Raw genomic sequence first — 24,130 nt, forward strand, 5'->3', positions numbered from 1 at the left:
GGATACAACTCAACTGTGCTAAATAATAATAGTTAATATTTACTGAGCACTTACTATGTGCCATTCCAAGCACTTTTCACATGTTCTCTCCAATCCTCCAAGCAGACCTGTGAGGTAGAGGTTGTTTTTATGATTCCCAGTCCACCAAGGAGGAGACGGAGTCACAGAGACTTATAAGGCACTTGCTTCCAAAGTTACACAGCTAGTCAATGGGAGGGTCAGGACTTATATCCAGGTCAGAATCCAGAACCTGTACCCCAGGTATTATGTGCATGGCACCCTGGAAACTCTCCAGTAGCCTGAATATTCTCAATATGGCTCTGGATAGAGTGGGCACCAACTAATGTTTTGCATGAATGACTTTTTAGTGTCAAGGAAATTTGCCTGGCCAATGTCATAAAGATCATTTCTTTTGTAAAATCCCATGCTTTCGTAAGTGCCAGGTTGGTATGAACTGGTCATTCCCAGAACAAAGAGCTGGGCTTTGTGAACTCCAGGGGTGCTCCCCACCTTGTGCTCAAAGTTCTGATGAAATCACTCTGGTGAGACAAGGCAGAGGCTAATCTACAGAGGGAACCTGTGGAGCTCAGTGGTCCACCACAGGCAGAACCTAATCTACATCCCTGCCTGACACCATCCCACTATTTTCAGGGCAGCAGGACACCATCCTGTTCACTCTGCACAATCATGTGAGCTTCAGCTGCCCGTGGGTCTCTTTGAAGGACCATTCTGATGTCTCCTCTCTCTAATCAAAGGGCTAAATGTAGGTGATCTCGAATATTAGACAGAGAGCATCTATGGAGTTGAAGTTACTCAAGGCAAAGCAACTGTGTGGTCTCCTACAGAAGGCCATCTTGGTTGTATCCAACCTAAATATCTCCTGCCACACACCAGAGCATTTCTGCCCTCCAAGAGAAAAAACAGAGGGGAGTGACTCTCTGTTTACCATTCAAACAGTTCCTATGTCCCTTCCCATGGCTGGCTCTTCTCACATCATTTTTGTAGCATTCCTAGATGTCTCTGATAGTTATATAAATAGATCTGCTTTTTTCCAACTTTTTATTATAAAAATATTCAAATATAGAGAAAAGCATAAAGAATAATACAATTAACACCCAAAACCTACCACCTAATCCAATTTTTTAATCTCTTAGTAAGCATCTATGCTTCTATGGATAGATAGGTGAAATATCTAAGAATAGGGAAAAAATTCAGATATTCACAAAAAAACCTAATGATTATCCTTAATGGTGAAATGTTAAAATAATTCTAACTTTGAAATCAGAAAAACGTAAGATTTATATTAATGAATTTGACCTTGTTAGAAATGGTACTGAAGACAAAAGCAGTGAATCTTAGTTAACAGTCTAAGTGCTATGAAGGAAAGAGAAGCCATTGACATCAACGTCTAGAAGCGCCAACCACTTTACCTGATTAGACAAACAAGAAAACAGCTACATATCTGTTACTCAAAAATTTAGTTAATCTATATTTTTGTATCTTGTGCTTACAGAAATGAGCATTTGTCTAAACCAACTAAAACAGCTTTTCTACATTATTGAAAGATCTTTTAAAAATAGTTCCAAGAATAGATGTCTTATAGCCTTGAAACTAAAAATACTTGTTATAAGAAACCACATGTATTTAAAATGTTTATTTTCAGAAGTTTGTTTTTACTTAAAGTTGTAAACTCCATTTTCATGGGAGTTTGATTTGTTTACCACTGTTACTCTTATTACCTCAATAGGGAATATACAGCTAAATAAATGCTATGGGAAAATTCACAGCCTAAACTGCTCATATCAACAAAGAAGAAAGAATTTTATAAGCAAATGAATTGAAGACACAAAACAATAAATTAGGAAGAAAAAAGATAAACCTATGGAAATTAAGAGGGAGGAATTAATAAAGAGGAAGGTAATAACTTTTTGTAAGTAGAAACAGCAAATATAAGAACTGAATTTTGAAAATTAGCTAAATAGATTAATTATTAGCAAGGCTATATTCTCCTTTGTTTTAAAAGGAGAAAGCACAAACACACCACATAGGAAGAAAAGTATCTGGACACAGCAGAAATTACTTATATATGTATTTCTCTTATGCTCACATCTATTCAAATACATTTGAAAACTGACCCTAGAAAAGGTGAAAAACAAATATACCAAGTAGCACAACACTAGCATGGACATTGTTGGAGTTACTTTCTACACCCCCCACCCCAGGCACCAGACCCAGATGATGTCTCGGAACTAAAGGCAGCACACAGGAAATAAATGAATGAATGAATGAATGAATGAATGAATGAATAAATAAATAAAATTTCTGATTTTCTCATAAAGCAAGTGTTATACCAATAGAAACACAGCAAAAATAGTACCAAAGAACTACCCATTTATGAATATCAATGAAAAGTTCATAACATAATAGCCATGAGAATGCAGTAAAGCATTAAAAAAATTATATGCCATAACCCAGTGGGGTTTTCTGTGGGATGGCAAGATGATTGAATATTAGAAAATTTGTTAATACAATTCACCATATGGATATATAGAAACATCTTATGATAATTTCCATGGATATTGAAAAAAATTATTAAAAAACAACTTCCATTCTTAATTTTTGAAAAAATTATTGATAAAAATGGGAAAAGATGAATATCTTCTTAACATTACATTTCTGTAATTTCTCAAGCCAGAATTACTCTATGGGAAAAGGCTAGAAGCTCCTTCATTAAAGTTAGAATTTAAATAATTAAAGTATTAAATACTTTAATAAATACAGAATTGAATACTGTATAACATTCTTTATGTATTTTTAAATACCTCAAAGAATTACAGTATTTGCTGTTTCTAGCTGCAAAAATGTTCACTGCCATGTGCACTGTGAAGTGCCAACAGTCAAGAGACAGTAGGAAGAAATTACCAACAAACAAATAAAAATTAGAGCGCTGGGGGGAAATGGAGCCAACCGTACTTGCACAACAATTTTTTAAAAAGTAAGAAAAAAGAGAGAGAGATAAAAATTATACAATTTTTATTAGAAACTTCCACAAAAAAATATATGGAAAACTATTACAGCAAATAAATTGAGTAAGATGGCTGAATGAAAAATATACCAAAAAATCAATCATCTTATTAGTGAGAGATAGATTGCAAATAATGGAAATCATTCAAAATGGCATAAAAAGAGGGTGATTTTTTGTGTTTTATGAAGTCACTGGAAGGGCTAGAAAAACAAGGTCTGAGCAGAACTTCCAGGAGCCCTCAGTCGGAGCACCTCTGCTGTGATTGCTCAGGAGCACACGCTGCCCCTTGTGCTGCAGCCAGCTGCTTGGTCCCAGAGGGGGGGCCCCACTGTCACATGGCCTGCCGTGGACTGTGTGGGGACAGGTCCCTATCACGCCTGGCCACTCCCCCACACACACACACCCTGTAATAGTTACAGATTCAGTTTCCTACACATACAAAATCTAAATTTTATCCAGATTACTACTTACAGTACATCTTGGAAATGTAGTTTTTAGCTATGGAAAGTAAGCTCTAATGAAACGACACTATAAAAATAATCTCCTCAGAACTAAAAGAACTTTTAAATTCACTGCCTTGTTCTACCATTAAGAAACTTAATTTTATAAGCTTTCAAATTAAACACAGCTGATAAGTAGAACATGGTGGAAGATTCAAATGAGAATAAATTTAACTGTGCTCACAAACAAAAGGGAGAGTGTTCTGTTGTTTTCCTGCTATTCGGTGTAAAAATTAAAAAATAAGTAAATGTGATCCCCTTGCTGTTAAATTATTCCATTACCTATTTTAAACGAATGTCTTCAAGTTCATCAAGAATCATGAAAGGCTTTAGTTAAATATGAGAAGTCATGGGGCAGAGTTAAGTGAAGGGACAATAATATTCATGAATGGCATTTGTGAATGGGCTCCAGTAAATCTAAGTTTCTAATGAACTAACTCCCTGAAGATTCTTACATGGAGTCCAGACCAGATTCTTCATAAGCCATAGAAATCCCAAACAGCTTTTAATTTTTGAACAGGATACCAGAATTCATTGACTTCTTTCTGCAAAGTTTAAAACAATATTGAGAGGATGAACAAATAGTTGATGAATATTCTTCTTATAGAACTGCTCCAGCTACTAAATAAAGAAGGTGTGAGAGAATTAGAATATGACCATATGCAATATCTTTGCCAAGAGATCAAACCTGAATCTGACCAAGCCTGGACACTGCAGAGCCAGTCCTCAGGGAATACAGAGTTCCATGAGGATGCAAACAGCAAGCAGAAACTGAGGGCATGCTACAGGACAAGATCCGGTTCACTCAACACATACATTGTAAGGGAAAGAGAGAGAAAAGAACAGAGTGGGGAACCTCAGCAAGTGGTAAAACATGGTTCATGTTTAGATCTTGATCCAAACTGTTACAAAGTGTTGAACATAACCAGGGAAATATGGATATGAAATATCAGAGGCTATTTATTATAGTACTATATTATGATATATTATGTTATTATCATATATTACTATATAAGATTATTATAAATACTATTAAGAAATTATTATTAAATTTCAGATGTCATAGTGGTGTTACAGTTGTGGTTTTTTAAAAACAGTTTTTAGCTTTTAGAGACACACATTGAAGATTTATACATAGAATTATATGATGTCTGGTATATGCATCGAAATAATCCGGTGGAGGAGAACATAGAGATGGAACAAGTTTAATCAAAAACATATCACTTTTGAAGGTTAGTAATGGGTATGTGAGCATTCATTATACTATTTTTTCTACTTTTGTAAATGAGAAATTTTCTGTTATATAAGGTGTTACCAGATAAACAAGCATAAGTTGAAAATAAAAGCTCTACTAATAGTTTCTAAAACCAAATGTAACATTCAATTTTGCTGCTACTTCGAGGATATGCATGTCTGAAAGTTTCAGGACTTACACAATTTGATTTCAAGATTTACTATAAAGCCACAGTAATGAAGAGATTTTGCCAATGGAACAAAACGGAGAGTCTAGAAATACATTTATATGACCCATTGGTTTTCCACAAAGATGCAAGGGTAACTTAATGTGGGAAGAATAGTCTTTTCAACAAATGGTGTTGGTACAATTTGATATTAGTATTTTCAAAAACTGAGCCTTAACTATTACCTCACACCATACTGAAATATTAACAAAATGGATCATAGACCCAAACGTAAAAGTATAAACCATAAGCACTTAAAGGCATAAAAGCATAAACACTTCTGAAAGAAGATTAGAAGAAAATTATTGTGATCTATTTAGGCAAAGATTTCTTAGAAAGAACCTGAAAAGTATTAAAAGAAAAAATTGATAATTGTACCTTGTCAAAATTTAAAACTTTTGCTTTTTCAGAATATATAAAGAGTTCTTAGAGCTCAATAATAAAAGGACAAATAACTTAATATTTAAAGTGGACAAACAATCTGGACAAACAAGTCATCAGGAAATACAAATTAAAGTCACAATGAGCTATTACTACAACTCACTGGTACAGCTAAAATTAAAAAAGAAATAGATAATACTTAAATGTTGAGGAAGGTGTGAAAAACCTGAAATGTACATTGATTATAAAAATATAAACTGGTACAAACACTCTGGAAAACAATGTGTCAGTTTCTTATAAAGTTAAACATACACTTACCATGCCATTTAAAAATTCCAACTCTACATATTGCCCAAGAGAAATAAAATAAACATCTACCAATAGACTTACACATGAATGGTCATAGCCATTTTATTCATACTAACCAAAAACTAGAAACCCAAATTTCCATCAACAGGTGAATGGATGCACAAATTGTGATATGTAACATACAATGGAATACTATTCAGCAATATAAAAGAACAAACTACCGATGTACACCACATAGCATTTCAAAAGCATTACGGTAAGCAAAAGAAATGGGCACAGAAGAATACATGTTCCATGATTCTGTTTATACGATATTCTAGCATAGGCAAAAGTAATCCAGAGAGATGAAGAGTGAATCAATCAGTGGTTGCCTGGGCCCAGGGGTGGACAGGTATGGAGTGGGGGTCAGGGAGTGAGAGGGAGGAGAGGTAGGATAGCTGCAAAGGGGCATGAGAGAACGTTCTGGCATGATGGGAATATTCTGCATGTTGGTTATGATAGTGACTGCATGGATGGATCCATTGGACAAAACTTATCAAACTGTATACTTAAAATGGGTGGACTTCATTGGATGTAAAATGTACCTCAATACAGTTTATTAAATAAAAGAATACATATGTTTCTATTAGCATTGAATATCTGTAGGGTGCACACAGACATTGCTAACTATGGAAGCCTCTGGAGAGTAGAATTGGGTGTCTGCGGGACAAGCAGGAGAGGACAATGTCTTTGTTACATTAATCACTTCAGTAGGCAAAAGATGGGAATAGGCAATTCCATGAAAAAGAAAAACAAACCATCAGCTAATGTAGATTTATAGGCTAAAACTTATTAGTAATTCAGGAACTACATATTAAAATAGCAGCTCCATTTTCCCCATTAGAACCACAAAGTCTGTAACTGTGCTCCCCCAGCAGAGTGTGCCCGGTGCTCCCCAGGGCTAGGCACAGTGGCCCCTGCCATGTGCTGTCGATGTAACAGTTTAAAAACAGGCTATTGCAGCATTTATCCAAATCCAGAATATAATCAGACACCCTTTGACTCAACCATTTAACTTCTAGGAGTCTGTATTATAGGTTACCTTGCACATATTTACAAAATACTTGTGTGAAAGGGCACTGCTGCATATTATTTGCCGCAGTAAAATGCTAGAAAAAGTAGTATCAATAAAAAAAACTGGTTAAATAAATTTTGATGTAGATCAACAGAATAACATGCAGCTGTTAAATATGATGTTGATCTTTGTATATCGGTAGTACAATGTATTCACTATTACTAGAGTAAGTATATTAGTATATGAGAGTATATTAGAGATATGCTATATGTATTAGTAAGTGAAAAAAAAGAAAGGTGCAGAGGAACAAGCATAATATGGGCCCAATGGTGTAAAATGCTTGTCTATTCTCAGAGTATTTCTGAAAGGAGTTACAGATATTTTAACAGCTGTTTTCTTGGTGACCATTATCAGGACTGATAAGTGCACCTTCTTTTCAATTGTGATAAGTTTTTTTTTAAATGCACACTGCTTACTTTTTTATATTGCTTGGATATTTTACCACATGTGTCAACATAGATGTGAACAAAACTAACTCCACCTCTTTGTCCCAGGTTACTTCCATGCTGTGACCTTTAACCAACCTCACTGTACCTAACAAGCATAGCAAAGCTTTCTAGTTAATGATTATCTGTCTTCCATAAAATATAGCCATAAGCATTTTTGTTAGTAATAACTGGAATGGCATGACAGCCAAGATAAGTCTCCAGTTGGCGATAGTACCAATTATAAACAATCATCTGTCACAAGACTACCAGGTATGGACTCTGGCACTACTACGTTCTCTGTTCCATTGTCTTGTCAATCATTAGTACCTGAGTTATATTACTGGGCTGGCCAAAAATCTGTTTCTTTTTTTCTGTAAAATAAAAGACATGTTTTTCATTTTCACCAATAACTTTATTGTTTGGATATTTTGAGTATGTCGACTATCTCCTGCATAGTAGAATATTGATTGTCCTCAATTAATGTCTCAGTTTGATTGCTATCAACTTCAACTGGTCTACCCAACTGTGGAGCACCACTGAGTGAGAAATCTCCAGCATGAAACTTCGCAAACCACTTTTGACACGTTCAATCAGTCACAGCATCTTCTGCATACACTGCACAAATCTTTTTTTGTGTGTTTTAGTTCTGTTTTTATCTTTCTTGAAATAGTAAAGCATAATATGCTAACAATATTGCATATTTTCTTCCATCTTCAACATTAAAATGACTACACAAAAATTCATCAATTTTGATAAGTTTTCTTTAATGCTCACTGATATGGCAGCTGTCACCATACAATCTAACAGAACTGTTTCAAATGAAGCTAAAGACAGTTAGGTGCTACTAGAGCCATCTTACAGAAAAACCCAAATGAACTTTTTGGCCAACCCAATATTTTAAAAATCCTATAACAAGGGTCTGTTAGCAAAGAATAGTTTATGTAGAACTAAGGGTCATCTGTCTACTCTGACCCTACATCCCTGTAAGTTACCCTTTAATACATTCTGATATATTCTAAGGAGATGCCTACATCATTCTTCAGTCTAAAGATACCTTCTTGTTAGGATGACCATTACATATTTGTCCCCCTGTCAGACACCATACATATGTATTACATTTAAAAATTAAAAAGAATAAAATGTATAAAACTTTGATCCCATTGTTCTATGTCTAGTAATCTTTCTAAAATATAGAGATACCTTCATAGGTACTCAAAAATAGATATACTCAGATGTGTTGCAACATTATAATTTTTTTATGGAAATAGACTATATGTTCATTGAATGGGATTGGATAAACTATGTTACATCATTCTATGAAATATTATGAGACTATTAAAAAGAATGAATTTGATGAATATATATTTACATGAAAAGTCTTTTAGAGTCTGGGAATGGAGGTGGTAGTCAAGCAAACTTTTGGCATTATCAATAAGACAAAGGTTTTATCAGCCACAATAGATTTATGTATCATTTCATGTAATAATTTTCATTTAAAAATAAATATATGCTTGTGATATTGAAAAAGAAAGTATATATATACATATTATAAGTGAACTGATTGAAAATATTAGTTGCCAAGTAGTGTGGATAGTACAATCCCATTTACGTTTAATAAAACATATTTTGGAATTAAAAACATGGAAGTCTTGTATAGTGAGAGAAATACGTCAAGAGAAAAAGAGATGAAGTAAATGTGGTCAATGTTAACACATGGAGAATTTGGGTAAAAGATGTATGGAAACTCTTAGCACTATCCTTATAATTTGTCTATAAATCTGAAGTATGTCAAAAGAAAAAGCTTAAGAAAATAAAACTGTGCCTCATTTCCACCAGTCTCAATTAAAAACAAAATAACCAAGACAGAAGGAAATTGTCTCTAGAGTCACAAAGGCTCTGTTTATGCAAAGGAGGCCTCCAGGTACATAGCCAGCAGTGCCACCGCCACTTGTTAAATGCCTCTTCATTTTCTCATTTGCTTGAAATACAATTTTTCATCTATTTTAAGTTCTCATACATAATAAGATCCATTTGTTCAGGTTCTGTGTAAAAGGGTTTTCTTCATAAAGACGTTACTTTTCTTGTTTTAAAAAATTATTTTGTAATTCTTATTGCTGTAGTTCTTGTGAACACATTGTTTTCCCCGTTTGCTTATTACTTATTAACTCAGTGATATTTTACTGAAATCTCTGGGGTTTTATGCAACAATATTACCAACTTAAAGAAATGAGCCATTCTCCTCCTTTCCAGTGTCTCGACCAGCTGTTTCATTTTGTGTGATTGTGTTGGCTAGAAAGCCTACAAGATAATATCAAATAACAATGTTGACAGCAAACATCATTTATCTGGTTTCTAATTTTAATTGAAACCATATTTCAGTTAGCTTTACTAGTTTGTTTGGTAACTGGATTTTTTTTAATATTTAAGAAGTTTGCCTTTCTCACTATTTTAGTAAAGTTTTTCAATTAAGAATGGCTGCTAGAGTTCCCACCAAGATGGAGGAGTAGGTAGAAACCTTTCACTTCCTCACACAACCAAAAGGAGGATAACAACCAATCTAAAATCAATAAACAACCAGAAGTGCCAGAAAATCAAACTGCATGGAACTCCAACAACCAAGGAATTAAAGAAAAATCAACCAGAACAACTAGAGCAGTGTGCCAAGACAAAGAAATACGGCCCAAATGAAAGAACAGAGCATGACCTCCAAAAGAGAACTAAATGATAAGGACATAGCCAACCTATCTGATGGAGAATTTAAAGCCCTGGTAATAAAAATGCTCACGGATCTCATTGAGCTTGGTCTAAAAATGAAAAATTAATGAAAGATACCCAAAATGAAATAAAGCAAAACATTCAGGGAACCAACAGTGACAGGAAGGAAACCAGGACTCAAGGCAATGATTTGGAACAAAAGGAAAAAATAAACATCCAACAGGAACAGAATGAAGAAACGAGAATTCAAAAAAATAAAGAGAGTCTTACAAACCTCTGGGACAACCTGAAACATTCCCATATCTGAATTATAGGGGTGCCAGAAGGAGAAGAACAACAGCAGAAAATTGAAAATTTATTTGAATAAATAACGAAGGAAAACTTCCCCAATCTGGTGAAGGAAGTAGACTTTCAGGAAGCCCAGAGAGTCCCAAAGAAGTTGGACCCAAGGAGGAACACACCAAAGCACATCATCATTAAGTTACCCAAGATCAAATATAAAGAGAAAATCCTAAAAGAAGCAAGGGGAAAGGAGACAGTTACCTACATATGAGTGCCCATTAAGCTATCAGCTGATTTCTCAAAAGAAACTTTGCAGGCAAGAAGGGTCTGGAAAGAAGTATTGGAAGTCATGAAAGGCAAGAACCTACATTCAAGATTACTCTATCCAACAAAGTTTTCATTTAGAATGGAAGGGCAGATAAAGTGCTTCCCAGAGAAGGTCAAGTTAAAGGAGTTCATCATCACCAAACCATAATTATATGAAATGTTAAAGGGATTTATCTAAGAAATAGAAGAGAATCAAAACTATGAATAGTAAAATGACAACAAACTCAAACTATCAACAAATGAACCTAAAAGAAAAGAAAAACAACAAAGACAAAAACTAAGCAAACAACCAGCACAGGGACAGAATCAGAGAAATGGAGATCACATGGAGGGATTTCAGTGGAGAGTGGGAAGGGAGGAATAGGGGAGAAAAGGTACAGGGAAGAAGAAGCTTAATTGGTAGGCATAAAATAGACAGGAAGAGATAAAAAATGGTATAAGAAACAGAGGACTCAACTTACATGTACAACCCATGGACATGAACTAAGGGGGAGGAATGCTGGAGGGTTGGGGGACAAGGTAGAGGGGGGATAAAGGGAGAAAAAATGGGGAAACTGTAATAGCATAATCAATAAAAAATACTTTAAAAAGAATGGCTGCTAAATTTTATCAAACAACTTTCCAGCATCTACTGATATGATCGTATTATTTTTTAATTTAATTTGTTATTGTTGTAGATTGTGTTGCTAGATTTCCTGATACTGAACACAGTTGTATTCCTGGAATATAATTTTCTAGATCATGATTTATTATCCTTTTGACAAATACTATATTTTACTTACTAGTATTTAATTAAGGAATTTTCCTCCTGAATTCTACAGCAAGATTGTTCTATATCTTTTTCTTGTCTTTTTAGGTTTCAGGTTAAAGTTATCTTGGCTTCACAAAATGAATCATGAAGCTTTCCATCTTTTTCTATAACCTAAAATAGTTTAAATAACATTGAAATGATCTGGTTCTGAAATATTAGACAAAATACAGATGTGAATCTAACTGGCTCTGCCCCCTTTTCCTGATCAAATCTTTAACCACCTTTCCAGCCTCCAGTATTTTTTTATTACATTTATTGAGGTGACATTTATTAATAACCTTATATAAGTTTCAGATGTACAATTCTATAATATATCATCTGTATATTGTGTTGTGTATTCATCACCCAAAGTTTAGTCTCCCTCCATCACTCTACATTTGACCGCTTTTACCCTCTTCATCTTCCCCCCACCCCTCTGGTATCCACCTTTCTTTATCTGTGTCTATGAGTTTGTTTGTTTGCTTTGTTTGTTTATTTGTTGCTGTCTGTTTTATATCCTATATATGAGTGCAAACATATGGTCCTTGTCCCTTTCTGTCTGTCCAGTCTCCAGTATTTAATTAATCTATTCTTGTTGCCACATCTTGATGTCCATTATTCATCATTTATATTGTGCAAGAAAAAACATCTTTTATTAAAAAATGATTTTATGTTTCTGCTACAGCTTTCTTGTAAGCGCTTATAGTTCTTTTAAATTCATTTGAATTGTTAATTATGTCTCAATTCAGATTTCTAGTTTCATATAGAAAGTTCTTACAAATTAAAAAATATTTTCAACAAGATGAAACTGTAATAAATATGGGCAATGATCAACTATAAGTAATTTACAAACATATAGAAGTGGTCAATAAAAGAATATAAAATATTTCCTCTCACTGGCTGTACTAGAAATGTCAATCAATGCCACTCAAACACACACTGTTGTAAGGGAACTACAACCCACCAGCCCCTGAAGCCCAAACAGGGCTTCGGGAATAGTTAGAACAGCTAGTTTCTCCCTTTACCTGCTCAATGAACAGAGTAGGTAATAGCTGGGGCTTTTGCCCTTAGACTAAAGCTGGAGACCTGCTCTCTACGGATGAAGTCTATGGATCACCTATGGATGATCTAGAGTAGACTCCTAGAGAAGATATTGAGAACTGAGAGAAAAAAGCAGTGAGTGCCAAACAGAATAAAATGTTAAGACAACAGAGAGGCAGTTCCACTCAGAGGGTGAAATACATTACAGTCTATCACCACCAGAGTAAAGGCATCTGCACTTCGGCAAATGTAATGTATGGGTCACTACATACCCTCCCATCCTGGAGAGAAGTAAGTCTACTTCTGGACAAACCCAGCCATGCACACAGAGCCAAAGGCTGGCCTTCTCAATTACAGGAGAGTCCTTTTATGGAAATAGACCTACCCAGCTTGGGAGAAAAATCCACACCAGCTACCTTTATTTAACAAAGGCTTTATTCATAAATATATCTGGATACTCAAGTACCAACAGATACTTGAATAAAAATTAACAGCATGAAGACAGAGGTACAAAGATAAACAAACAGCCAACTAATATTGGATAAATCTAAAATGATTAGGAAACTAAAATTTAACTTTACTTTATGTAATACTCAAAATGATTGAGTGGATATAGTGCCCATAAAAGCATACAGCCTGTGAGGAAGAAAGAGCAGAGTACAAAAATGTCCTTGGATACTAAAAATACAAATGTCAAAAAATTGCACTGGACTGTCTGAATAATAAAATGAATGTGAGGACTTAATTAGAAATTTGAATTAAATTTAATCTCCCATAATGAAGACTAGAAAGTAAATAATTTTAAAAATATGAAAATATTTAAGACATATGGAAGATGGATCCAAAAGTCAGAGATCTGTCTTAAAGAAGTTCCAAAATGAGACAATGACAGGAAAGAAATATTCAGAGTCATAGCCTGGTAGCTCAGTTGGTTAGAGCATTGTCCCAATACGTGAAAGTTGTGGGTTCAATCCCCAGTCAGGGCACATACAGGAATCGACCAATGAATGCATAAATAAGTGGAATGACAAATTAATCTCTCTCTCTCTCTCTCTCTCTCTCTCTCTCTCTCTCTCTCTCTCTCAAAATCAACAAATAAAAAAAATTAAGAAATATTCAAAGAAGTAGCTGAAGAAAATCTCCCCAAACTCAATGAGTCTTCACTGTAAAATGATTTATGGAGAGAAAAACAAAATTGATTTTTAAAAGACCTACTCTCCAATGCAATCTAATGAAATTTCAGCACTCTAAAGGTAGAGAAAATCCTGAAAACCCCCAGGGAGGGACTGGGAAAACAAGTTACCAGAAGAAACAAGGATAATATGGCATCAAACTGCCCTGACTGGTGTGGCTCAGTGGGTTGGGTGTCATCCTGCTAGCTGAAGGGTCGCCTGTTTGATTTTTCATCAGTGTTCATGCCTAGGTTTCAAGCCAGGTCCCCATTTGGGGGTATACAAGAGGCAGCCAATGGATGTTCCTCTAACACATTAATGTTTCTCTCTCTTTCACCCTCCCTTACCCTCTCTCTAGAAGTAAATTAAAATCCTTTCTTTAAAAAGATGGCAAACTTCTCATCAACAACACTTAATGCTCAAAAACAATAGAACAATGTATTCAAACTTATGAGGGTGGCACATTTGTGTATTTTTATTTATTTATTTATTTTAAATAATACTATTACTTGGTAAAAGAATGAAACTACATTAAAAAGTAGAGTCTCACTCCCACCCATTCATCTCATTCTTCACTCACCTCCCTCCAAAGGTAATAGCCATTTCAATTAGTTTCTTGTTTATCCTGTAAGTTGGAAAAATGATTTTGAACTTAGGTTTCTAAACAATCCAGCCAAGTCAAGTCAAACAATCAAGTTTGGGCAATGTAAATGCATATGTAACACATGGCACCCAGAGTACAGAGGACCAAAGGAGCTTCTGCGAATGAGCACACAGGATACACGGCAGCAGCTGAGTGCATTGACTAGGAGTCAAAGAAGCTGAGGGGGTCTGTTAGGCAGACTTCTTGTAAATTTAATGAAGAAAGGCTTCAGGGACCCCATTCACTTGAGACTTTTCCAAAGACAAGGGATGGGCCCTAAAAGTGTGTGCATGTGATTTTGTAGTTTATCTCTTGAAGATGGAACCCCAAATTGTATAAGATTCAAGATCTACAACACTTGGAGCTGTCCTTGATTAATATTTGAAAAATTTTCCTTCAAGCAACAAGACTTTAATGATATGAATTACATTTCTTTTCTTGGGTCCAAAATATAATAATATTTATCTAATAATATGATAAATAATGTTTATTGATTTTTCTATTTCTAAAATTAATTTGTAAACCAAATACAAATATTTAATTGGAATTATAGAACAAAATAGGAGTGTTATAAATCTTGGCAATATAAAATTATAATAGAGCTAAAACTATTGGGACATGGGAAGAGAGATGAAAGGATAATTTCTTAATCTTTGATAAATGGATATCTTGGAACACCATCTAAAGTTGATGATAAGAATAGAGTTTCTGGCTTCTGGCCAAGATGGAGGCATAGGTAGATACACTGCCTCTTCACACAACCAAAAGAAGGACAATAACCAATTTAAAAACAAAAAGTAACCAGAACTGACAGAAAATCAAACTGCATGGAAGTTTGACAACCAAGGAGTTAAAGAAGAAACATTCACCCAGACCAGTAGGAGGGGCAGAGACGGGCAGCCAGGGTGGAGAGAACTCTCAGGAAGGTAGCAGCTAGAGGACCCAGACAGGTGAGGCTAAAGCTGGCAGAGCAGGTGGTCCCACATTTGTGTGCAGATAAACCAGAAGGAACAACTGGGGAGCAAGACAGACCACACAACCCAGGGTTCCAGTGCATGGAAATAAAGCCTCAAAACCTCTAACTGTAAAAAACTGTGGGAATTGCAGTGGCAAGAGAAACTCCCAGCCTCACAGGAGAGTTCATTGGAGAGACCACCAGGGTCCTAGAACATACACAAAATCACCCACTCGGGAATCAGCACCAGAAGGGCCAACTTTGCTTGTGGGTAGTGGGGGAAGTGACTGAAAGTCAGCAGAGAGCTGAGCAAGTGGTGTTGTTCCCTCTAGGACCCCTCTCCCACATACAGCACCAAAACATAGTGAGTTGAGTTGCCCTGCCCTGGTGAACACCTAAGGCTCTGCTCCCTACTATGTAACAGGTATGCTGAGACAAAGGAATATGGCCCAAATGAAAGAACAGATCAAAGGTCCAGAAAAAATATAACTAGCAATGAAGAGATAGCCAACCTATCAGATGCCCAGTTCAAAACACTGGTAATCAGGATGCTCACATAAATGGTTGAGTGTGGTCACAAAATAGAGGAAAAAGTAAAGGCTATGCAAAGTGAAATAAAGGAAAATGTACAGGGCACCAACAGTGATGGGAAGGAAACCAGGACTCAAGTCAATGATTTGGAGCAGAAGGAAGAAATAAACATTCAACAAGAACAGAAGGAAGAAACATGAATTTGAAAAAAAAAAAAATGAGGAGAAGCTTAGGAACCTCTGGGACAACTTTAAGCATTCCAACATCTAAATCATAGGGGTGCCAGAAGGAAAAAAGGAAGAGCAAGAAATTGAAAATTTATTTGAAAACATAATGAAGTAGAGCTTCCCCAATCTAGTGTAGGAAATAGACTTCCAGGAAGTCCAGGAAGCTCAGAGAGTCCCAAAGAATTTGGACCCAAGGAAGAACATACCAAGACACATCATACTTACATTACCCAAAATTAAAGATAAGGAGAGATGCTTAAAAGCAGCAAGAGAAAAGAAGACAGTGACAGGGAACAAAGGAGTTCCCATAAGACTCTCAGCTGATTGAGTCCTCGAAAGAAATCTTACAGGCAAGAAGGGTCTAGAAAGAAGTACTCAGAGTCATGAAGGGCAAGAACCTACATCCAAAATTACTCTATCCAGCAAAGCTATCATTCAGAATGAAAGGGCAGATAAAGTGCTTCCCAGATAAGGTGAAGTCAAAGGAGTTCATCATCACCAAGCCCATATTATGAAATGTTAAAGGGACTTATCTAAGAAATAGAAGAAGATCAAAAATATGAACAGTAAAATGACAACAAACTTACAACTATCAACAACCAAAATTTAAAAACAAAAACAAACTAAGCAAATAACTAGAACAGAAACAGACTCACAGAAATAGAGATCACATGGAGGTTATTGGTGGGGAGGGGAAGGGAGGAGAATAGGGGAAAAGGTATAGGGAATAAGAAGCATAATTGGTAGGCACAAAATAAACAGGGGGACATTAAGAATGGTATAGGAAATGGAGAAGCCAAAGAACTTATGTGTACAACCTATGGACATGAACTAAAGTAGGGGAATGCTGGTGGGAGAGGGCTACAGAGGGGAGGGGAATAAAGGTGAGAAAAAAATGGGACAACTGTAATAGCATAATCAATAAAATATATTTTTAAAAGAATAGAGTTTCAATTCTATTATATATTGTTAGTTACATGAAGGAGTCAGAGAAGCAGGAGGTACCATAGAAACAATAAATACCTCATTTTTCAGCCATAAACACTGTCAAAGATGACACAGCAAGGAAAGGCAGAAATGTTACTAAAGACAGAAATATTAATTAAGGATATCATTAACTAAAGAATATTAACTAAAGATAAAATAATAATTATGAGAACAATCCCAGTCCAAAAGTATTGTCAGGTATTTGTGGTAAACTGAACTAGGGAAAGACAAAACAAATTTTTTTTAATTTTATAACCTTCTATAATGTTTGAATTTTTATTTATGCACATTTCTATAATTTTTAAATATGTGCACAAAAATATTCTTTACAATGTTATTTATAATTGTGGAAACTGGAAATAATCTAAATGCCTAAACAGACAAATAGCAGACTGATTAAAATAATTTAAGTTGATTTTATGTAGTTACTGACCATGGAAAGCATCCCACACTATATTAAATTTTTTATTTTAAAAAAACCCAGATTCTAAGTAACATGTACATTAGAATCCATTTTTTTAAATCTGTGGTGTATACAAATGTATGTATGCACAAAATACTAATTCTAAAATGTGAATAATTACTACATCCAGGTGATAAGAATGCAGGTGATTTTTATTTTTCTCTTTGCTTGTATTTTCTAAAATGCCTGATGAGGAACCTAAATTATTTTTTAAAGATTTTATTTATTTATTTTTAGAGAGAAGGGAAGGGAAGGAGAAAGAAAGGGAGAGAAACATCAATTTGTGGTTGCCCCTCAAGCGCCCCCTACTGGGAACCTGGGGGCCTGGGGACCTGACCCAAAACCCAGGCATGTGCCCTGACTGGGAACCGAACCAGCAACTCTTTGGTTTGCAGGCCCGTGCCCACTCCACTGAGCTACACCAGCCACGGCAACATAAATTATTTTGTAGTAAAAGTAAAGCAAAAATGTTATCCTAATATATTTTTTAAAATTAATTCCACATTTATTCTGATTGAAATAAGGTCACAAGATTCTATTTGTAATTCTTGGCCCAACTGAATATTTACGTGAGTCCAAATGTGTTTGACATCACCCTCAAATCAAAGAGTTCAGGTACTGCCCTCCTCTCCACGGTCTCTCTGTTACACATACCATTGTCTTTTTTTCGTAATCTCTGCCTTACCCATGGCAAACTACTCAGACCCCCCTAAAGCAGCAGTCTGGACCACTACTTCATGGTTCTGCTCATGTTAATAATTAATGTCTCCTCATTTTTGGAAGCCCAGCACAAGCAACTAATTAAATATTAACAATTTCTGTTCAAATTTATACAACATAAGCAGAGTTAACATCTGGGACAGAAAGCAAGACCAATTTGACAACTAGTAGAAGATATTTGCAACAAAGATAACCACTAATGGATTTATAACTGGAATATAAACAATATGAAAGCATCTCCTTTGAAACAGGAAGAAAATGATGTGCAGAGGCAACATAAATTTCAGCTTAGCAAACCTGAAAAACATGGGCAATATTTCATGCTGGTGAGAATGTGGGTGAGTACTACTGATAGGAACATAAACTGATGCAGCCGTTTTGAAGAGCAATTTCAGTGAGATTGAGATTGCTCAGGTCCTACAGTAATGAATTTCTACTCCTGGATACAAGAGACCCAGAAAACTTTTGAACAAGTACAAAAAAATATATACAAAATTATATTCCTCACACACACACACAACAACAATAACAACAACAACAACAACAGCAGCAGCCCTGGCTGGTGTGGCTCAGTGGATTGAGTACTGGACTGCAAACCAAAGAGTGACTGGTTCAATTCCCAGTCAAGGCACATGTCTGGGTTGGGGGCCAGGTCTCCAGTTGGGGGTGTATGAGAGGCAACCACACGTTGATGTTCTCTCCCTCCTCTTTCTCCCTCCCTTCCCTTCTCTCTAAAACTAAATAAATAAAATCTAAAAGAACTGGAATGGATTAAAAATGCAACAAGGATGTAAATAAATGATGACTGAATCAATGGATACGTGAGTGAATAAAAATAAAAGACCAACTGAGCAGAAAAAAAATAACAAAATGTTTAGGTACAAAGATGTCCTTCAGCCACAGTGATAAAAAGAACACAGTTTCATAGCTGAAGGCAGCTAAAAAGAACATCATTTTCCCCATATGCACAGCTGTGACATTGATTTCTGGACCAAGGAAAGAAGAATCTCAATCATCACAACTGAGTTTGTCAGAGCAAAGTTCATTGTCTGGGATGTTCATTTCAAATCACTTTGGGAAAGCGAAGTTACTGCTGCTAAATTCCGTACGTCTGAGAATCAGTAACTTTTCCAGTCACAAAGGATAGTCCTGCACACCTTGATAAGGAAGTTTACATTGACCTCGTCAGGACAACAGATGTAACAGTGAGAAAACACAGAGAAAAACCATGGGCACCAACACTTTAGTGCAAGTTCTGATCCAAAACATTTCCATAATCTTGAAGCAAGCAAGAGAACCACAAAGCACTTTGCCCTGATTTGGGACATATTTCTTCCAAATAAAGGCTGCCCTGTACATCACAACACTTCAACACACAAAAACACACACATGAATGGCAACTATGTGAGGTGACAGATGTGTTAACTTCATTGTAGTAATCACTTATATAAATATCATTTCATTGTACATTTTAAACATATACCAATTTATTAGTCAATTATACCTCGATATTATACCTCGATGAAGCTGGGAAAAAAACTAATCTTAGCTGTTCCGTTATCTTTGCTTTTGGCCCTTCCCCCAGGACCCCACCTTCTGCCATCTTTCAACCCTAGTGAGGAGGGGGTCAGCACAGGATTAGCCAAGGTGCTGTATTACTTGTGATGATTCCTTACATCCCTGTACCAACAGGACTGTCTAATATTACACAGGAGCCCCTTATTTTAGAGGCATAATTAGATTTATTACTTTAACTAAAAGTAATTGTTGATCTGAACAAACAACAGAAACTTTTGTTTGCAAAGTTGTAGTAACAGCCAAGAGAGTTGGGAAGAGGTTGCATGAGGCTTATTATAGTAATTCTCTGGGGATCATAAAGCCCATCAAGCTTGGGAGAAGAGTAGATCCCTTAAGAAAACAAAGCAGCAACCAAAGTCTTTCAATCCTGATGTCACCTCCACAAAGAAATGTGTTTATTCCAGAAGTAGTTCACCCACTGTCTCCTGGAGCCTGATTGCCCACAGAAGAAATATTCTCTCTCAGAGAGTGGGCCAATGTGAGGATGGAATAAAAGCCTTTATCATCAAAATCACCCCCATTACTTTAAGAGGAGGATGAAGGAAGATTGCATCAAATTACTGTGCTTTTCCAATGTGGTTCCTAGGACGAACTTGCTGAAAATCGAAGATTTTGAAACATTCTTGAACTCATCAGATCCTGTGAGCTGAATGATGACAAAGTCCAAGGAAACCACTGTCCTACCCACGGAAGACAGCTGACCACTGAGGACACTTTGGAAAAGGACAGATGTCCTTAGAGAATACCATCAAATTCATTAGAAATGGAGATCTCACACCAGCAGTGTGAGATCTGCATTTAGAGCCACAGACAACAATTGTAACCTCAGGAATTACCCCTGGGAACCAGGTATTTTCTTCAATCCTCTAAGTAGTGTATTTGGGATGGCCTGACTGGGACTTCCCCAGAGGCCTGCTAGACACCTGACCTTGGGTCTGCGGAGCAATCTCCGCCTTGGTGCTGCCAAGGACAGCTGAGCAGCACTGGCTTCCTCAAACCCTGCTCTTCCTAGCACTCATTTCTCACTTTCCTTTCTAAGATGTGGCACATTGAGCATGTGCACTGGTCTCATTTGTAACTTTAGCCCCACCATCCAGGTCAATGTTAGGCAAGTGAAAGTTCATCCTTCAGAGCCACTAAGTTACTCATGTTGGGGAACTTTACCTGTTCCACCATGTGCTCTGTGAAACTGTCCCCTTGAAAAACCCAAAGCTCTGGACAATGTTGAGCCTGGGTGAAACTGTTAATGCCCTTCCTTAGAGGGAGAAGATCTCACCCTCTTTCTAGGTGTGCTAGAACTGTTCAGAAGACCATGCAGTTCCAGCCATGGCAGGATAAATTTCCAGGGCATCTGTAGAGTCTTTCCCACTGGGGCCTGGCACTGTGTGACAGACCCTTAAAACAATGAATGGTCAGTGGATGGTGCAGCCATGTCTGGCCCTCAGGATGCCCAGCAAGTCTCTCCTTTTTTTCATCAAGCAGGTAGGATAAAGGGGAAAATGCCTGGAATTCATGAAATGGCCTTTTCCCCTTTGTACCTGGAAGGCCGCCTAGCTGCTGATCTCTGGCTTAAAATAGGTAAAATAAATAAATAAAGCCAACCCTGAAGTTAATCAGCAGTCCTATCTAAGTGCTATGTACTTGGGCTGATCACACTGTCTTTTCATAGTTTATCTGTGCTAAACTCATGATTCAATGTGAACCTAGAGCTTTCTCCTCCTCACCCATTCACATCTAACTCTTCCTCCTCATCTTAGTCTCTATTCTCATCTTCCTCTCCATGTGTCCTACCCAGGACTTCGCCTAAATAATGCCCATTCTATTAACTCTTGATGATGTTTCTGAGTATGACATTTGTGTTGGATCTTGCTTTGTTCTGAAAAGAGCTGGATAAGTTTCTTGGCCACCTGGGGTCACCTTTGAACCAAATTATTAAGCTGCAGGGGCTTCCTTTTCAAACTGCTAATAAATCTAAACAATGTTGAGCCTGAAATAACCAGTGGAGAATAGCCCTAGCTATATCCTCAGAGGCTGATTGATTATTTTGTGTTCTTTAATAACTGTCAATAGCTGTTAGTTATAATGGTAGTTTGTAGAATAATGTTGAATAGTATAGACTGTGCTAAAAAGACAAAACCACAAAAAGGAAAAGTTTATACAGTTTACTATGTCATCCTCGTTACTCGTATCCTCTAGCATTTCCTTCATCCAAAGTACCTAAACTGGGTCTCAATCTTATTCTCTAGTGGCTGGCAAATAATTCCTACAGCTCTGCCTGATAATTATAATAGTGGTTATTACTTAAGAAAAGGAACTTCCAAGCACGCTGACTTTTTACATTGAATTTATCGGGGTGACATTGGTTAATAAAATTATATAGGTTTCTGGCATACAATTCTATAATACATTATCTGTATATTGTATTTTGTGTTCACCACTGTAAGTCAAGTCTCCTATCACCATTTGTTCCCCCTTTACTCTCTTCTACTTCCCTCATCTCCCTTTTCCCTCTGGTAATCACCAAATTGTCTGTGTCTATGAGTTTTGTTTGTTTGTTTGCTTGCTTGCTTAATGCCTTCACCTTTTTCACCCAGCATCTGTACCCACTCCCCTCTGACAGTTGTCAGCCTGTTCTCTGTCTCTATGAGTCTGTTTCTATTTTGTTTGTTTATTTTGTTCATTAGATTCCACATATAAATGAAATCGTATGGTACTTACTCTTTCTCTGACTGGCTTATTTCACGCAACATAGTATTCTCCAGGTCCATCCAAGCTATAGCAAAAGGTAAGACTTCCTTCTTTTTTATGACTGAGTAGTACTGCATTGTGTAAATGTACCACAGCTGTTCTAATCCACTCACCTACTGATGGCACTTGGGCTGCTTCCAAATCTTGACTATTGTATATAATTCTGCATTGAACATAGGGGTGCATATATTCTTTCAAATCAGTATTTTGAGGTTCTTTGTATATATTCTCAGAAATGAAAAAAAAAAATACAAAACCCTGGCTGGCGCAGCTCAGTGGATTGAGCGCGGGCTGGGAACCAAAGGTGTCCCAGGTTCAATTCCCAGCTAGGGTACATTCCTGGGTTGCAGGCCATAACCCCCAGCAACCGCACATTGATGTTTCTCTCTCTTTCTCTCTCTCTCTCTCTCTCTCTCTCTCTCTCTCTCTCTCTCTCTCTCTCTCTCCCCCTCCCTCTCTTCCCTCCCTAAAAATAAATAAATAAAATCTTAAAAAAAAAAAAAGAAAGAAATGAAATCACTGGGTCATAAACCATTCCATTTTTAATTTTTTGAGGTAAATCTATACTGCTTTCCACAATGGCTGCACCAACATTCATTCCCACAACAGTGCATGGGGGTTTCCTTTTCTCCAAATTCTCTCCAACTATTTGCTGATTTATTGATGATAGCCATTCTGACAGGTGTGTGGTGATATCTCATCTTTTTATTTGTATTTCTCTGATAAGTAGTGATGTCGAACACCTTTTCATACATCTACTGGCCATCTGTTTCTCCTCTTTGGAGAAATGTCTATTCAGGTCCTTTGTCCATTTTTTAACTGAATTGTTTGGTTTTTTGGTGTTGAATTGTGTAAGTTCTTTACAAATTTTGGATAGTAACAAAAATCAGATATATCCTTGGGGAATACATTCTCCCATTCACTGGGTTGTCTTTTCACTTTATTAGTGGTTTCCTGTACTGTGCAAAACTTTTTAGTTTGATGCAGTTCCATTGTTTATTTCATCTTTTGTTTCCCTTGCCAGAGGAGATATATCAGAAAAAATAGGGCTACAAGAAAAGTCCAAGATTTTACTGCCTATCTTTTCTTCTATAATTTTTTTATTGTTGTTCAGTTACAGTTGCCCCATCTTTTTCCCCATTGTTCTCCCCTGTCCCATCCCCTTCACACTCCCACAGTTAATCCTCCCACAATGTCCATGCCCATAAGTCCTGTATTTGTATTCATTTGCTTGTCTCTTCCCTTCTAACCCCCGTTATCCCCCTCTCCCGCCCCTCTGGTCACTATCAACTTGTTCTTTATTTCCAAGTCTCTGGTTCTATTTTGCTCACTGTTGTGTTGATTAGGTTCCACTTTATAGATGAGATCATATGGTACCTGTCTTTACTGACTGACTTATATCACTTAGCATAATGCTCTCCAGGTCCATGCATGCTATCATGAAGGGTAAGAGTTCCTTCTTTCTTTCTGCTGCATAGTATTCCATTGTGTAAATGTACCACAGTTTTTTGACCCACTCATTTATTGATGGGCACTTAGGCTGTTTCCGGCACTTGGTTATTGTAAACAATGTTGCTATGAACATTGGGGTGCATAGGTTCTTTTGAATTGGTGATTTAGGATTCTTAGGGTATAGTTCCAGCAGTGGGATCACTGGATCAAAAGGCAGCTCCATCTTTAGTTTTTTAAGGAAATTCCATACTGTTTTCAACAGTGGCTGTACCAGTCTGCATT

Source organism: Phyllostomus hastatus, unplaced genomic scaffold (assembly GCF_019186645.2).
Source record: "Phyllostomus hastatus isolate PE091 unplaced genomic scaffold, TTU_PhHast_1.1 phas_contig_348, whole genome shotgun sequence".
Lineage (NCBI taxonomy): Eukaryota > Metazoa > Chordata > Mammalia > Chiroptera > Phyllostomidae > Phyllostomus > Phyllostomus hastatus.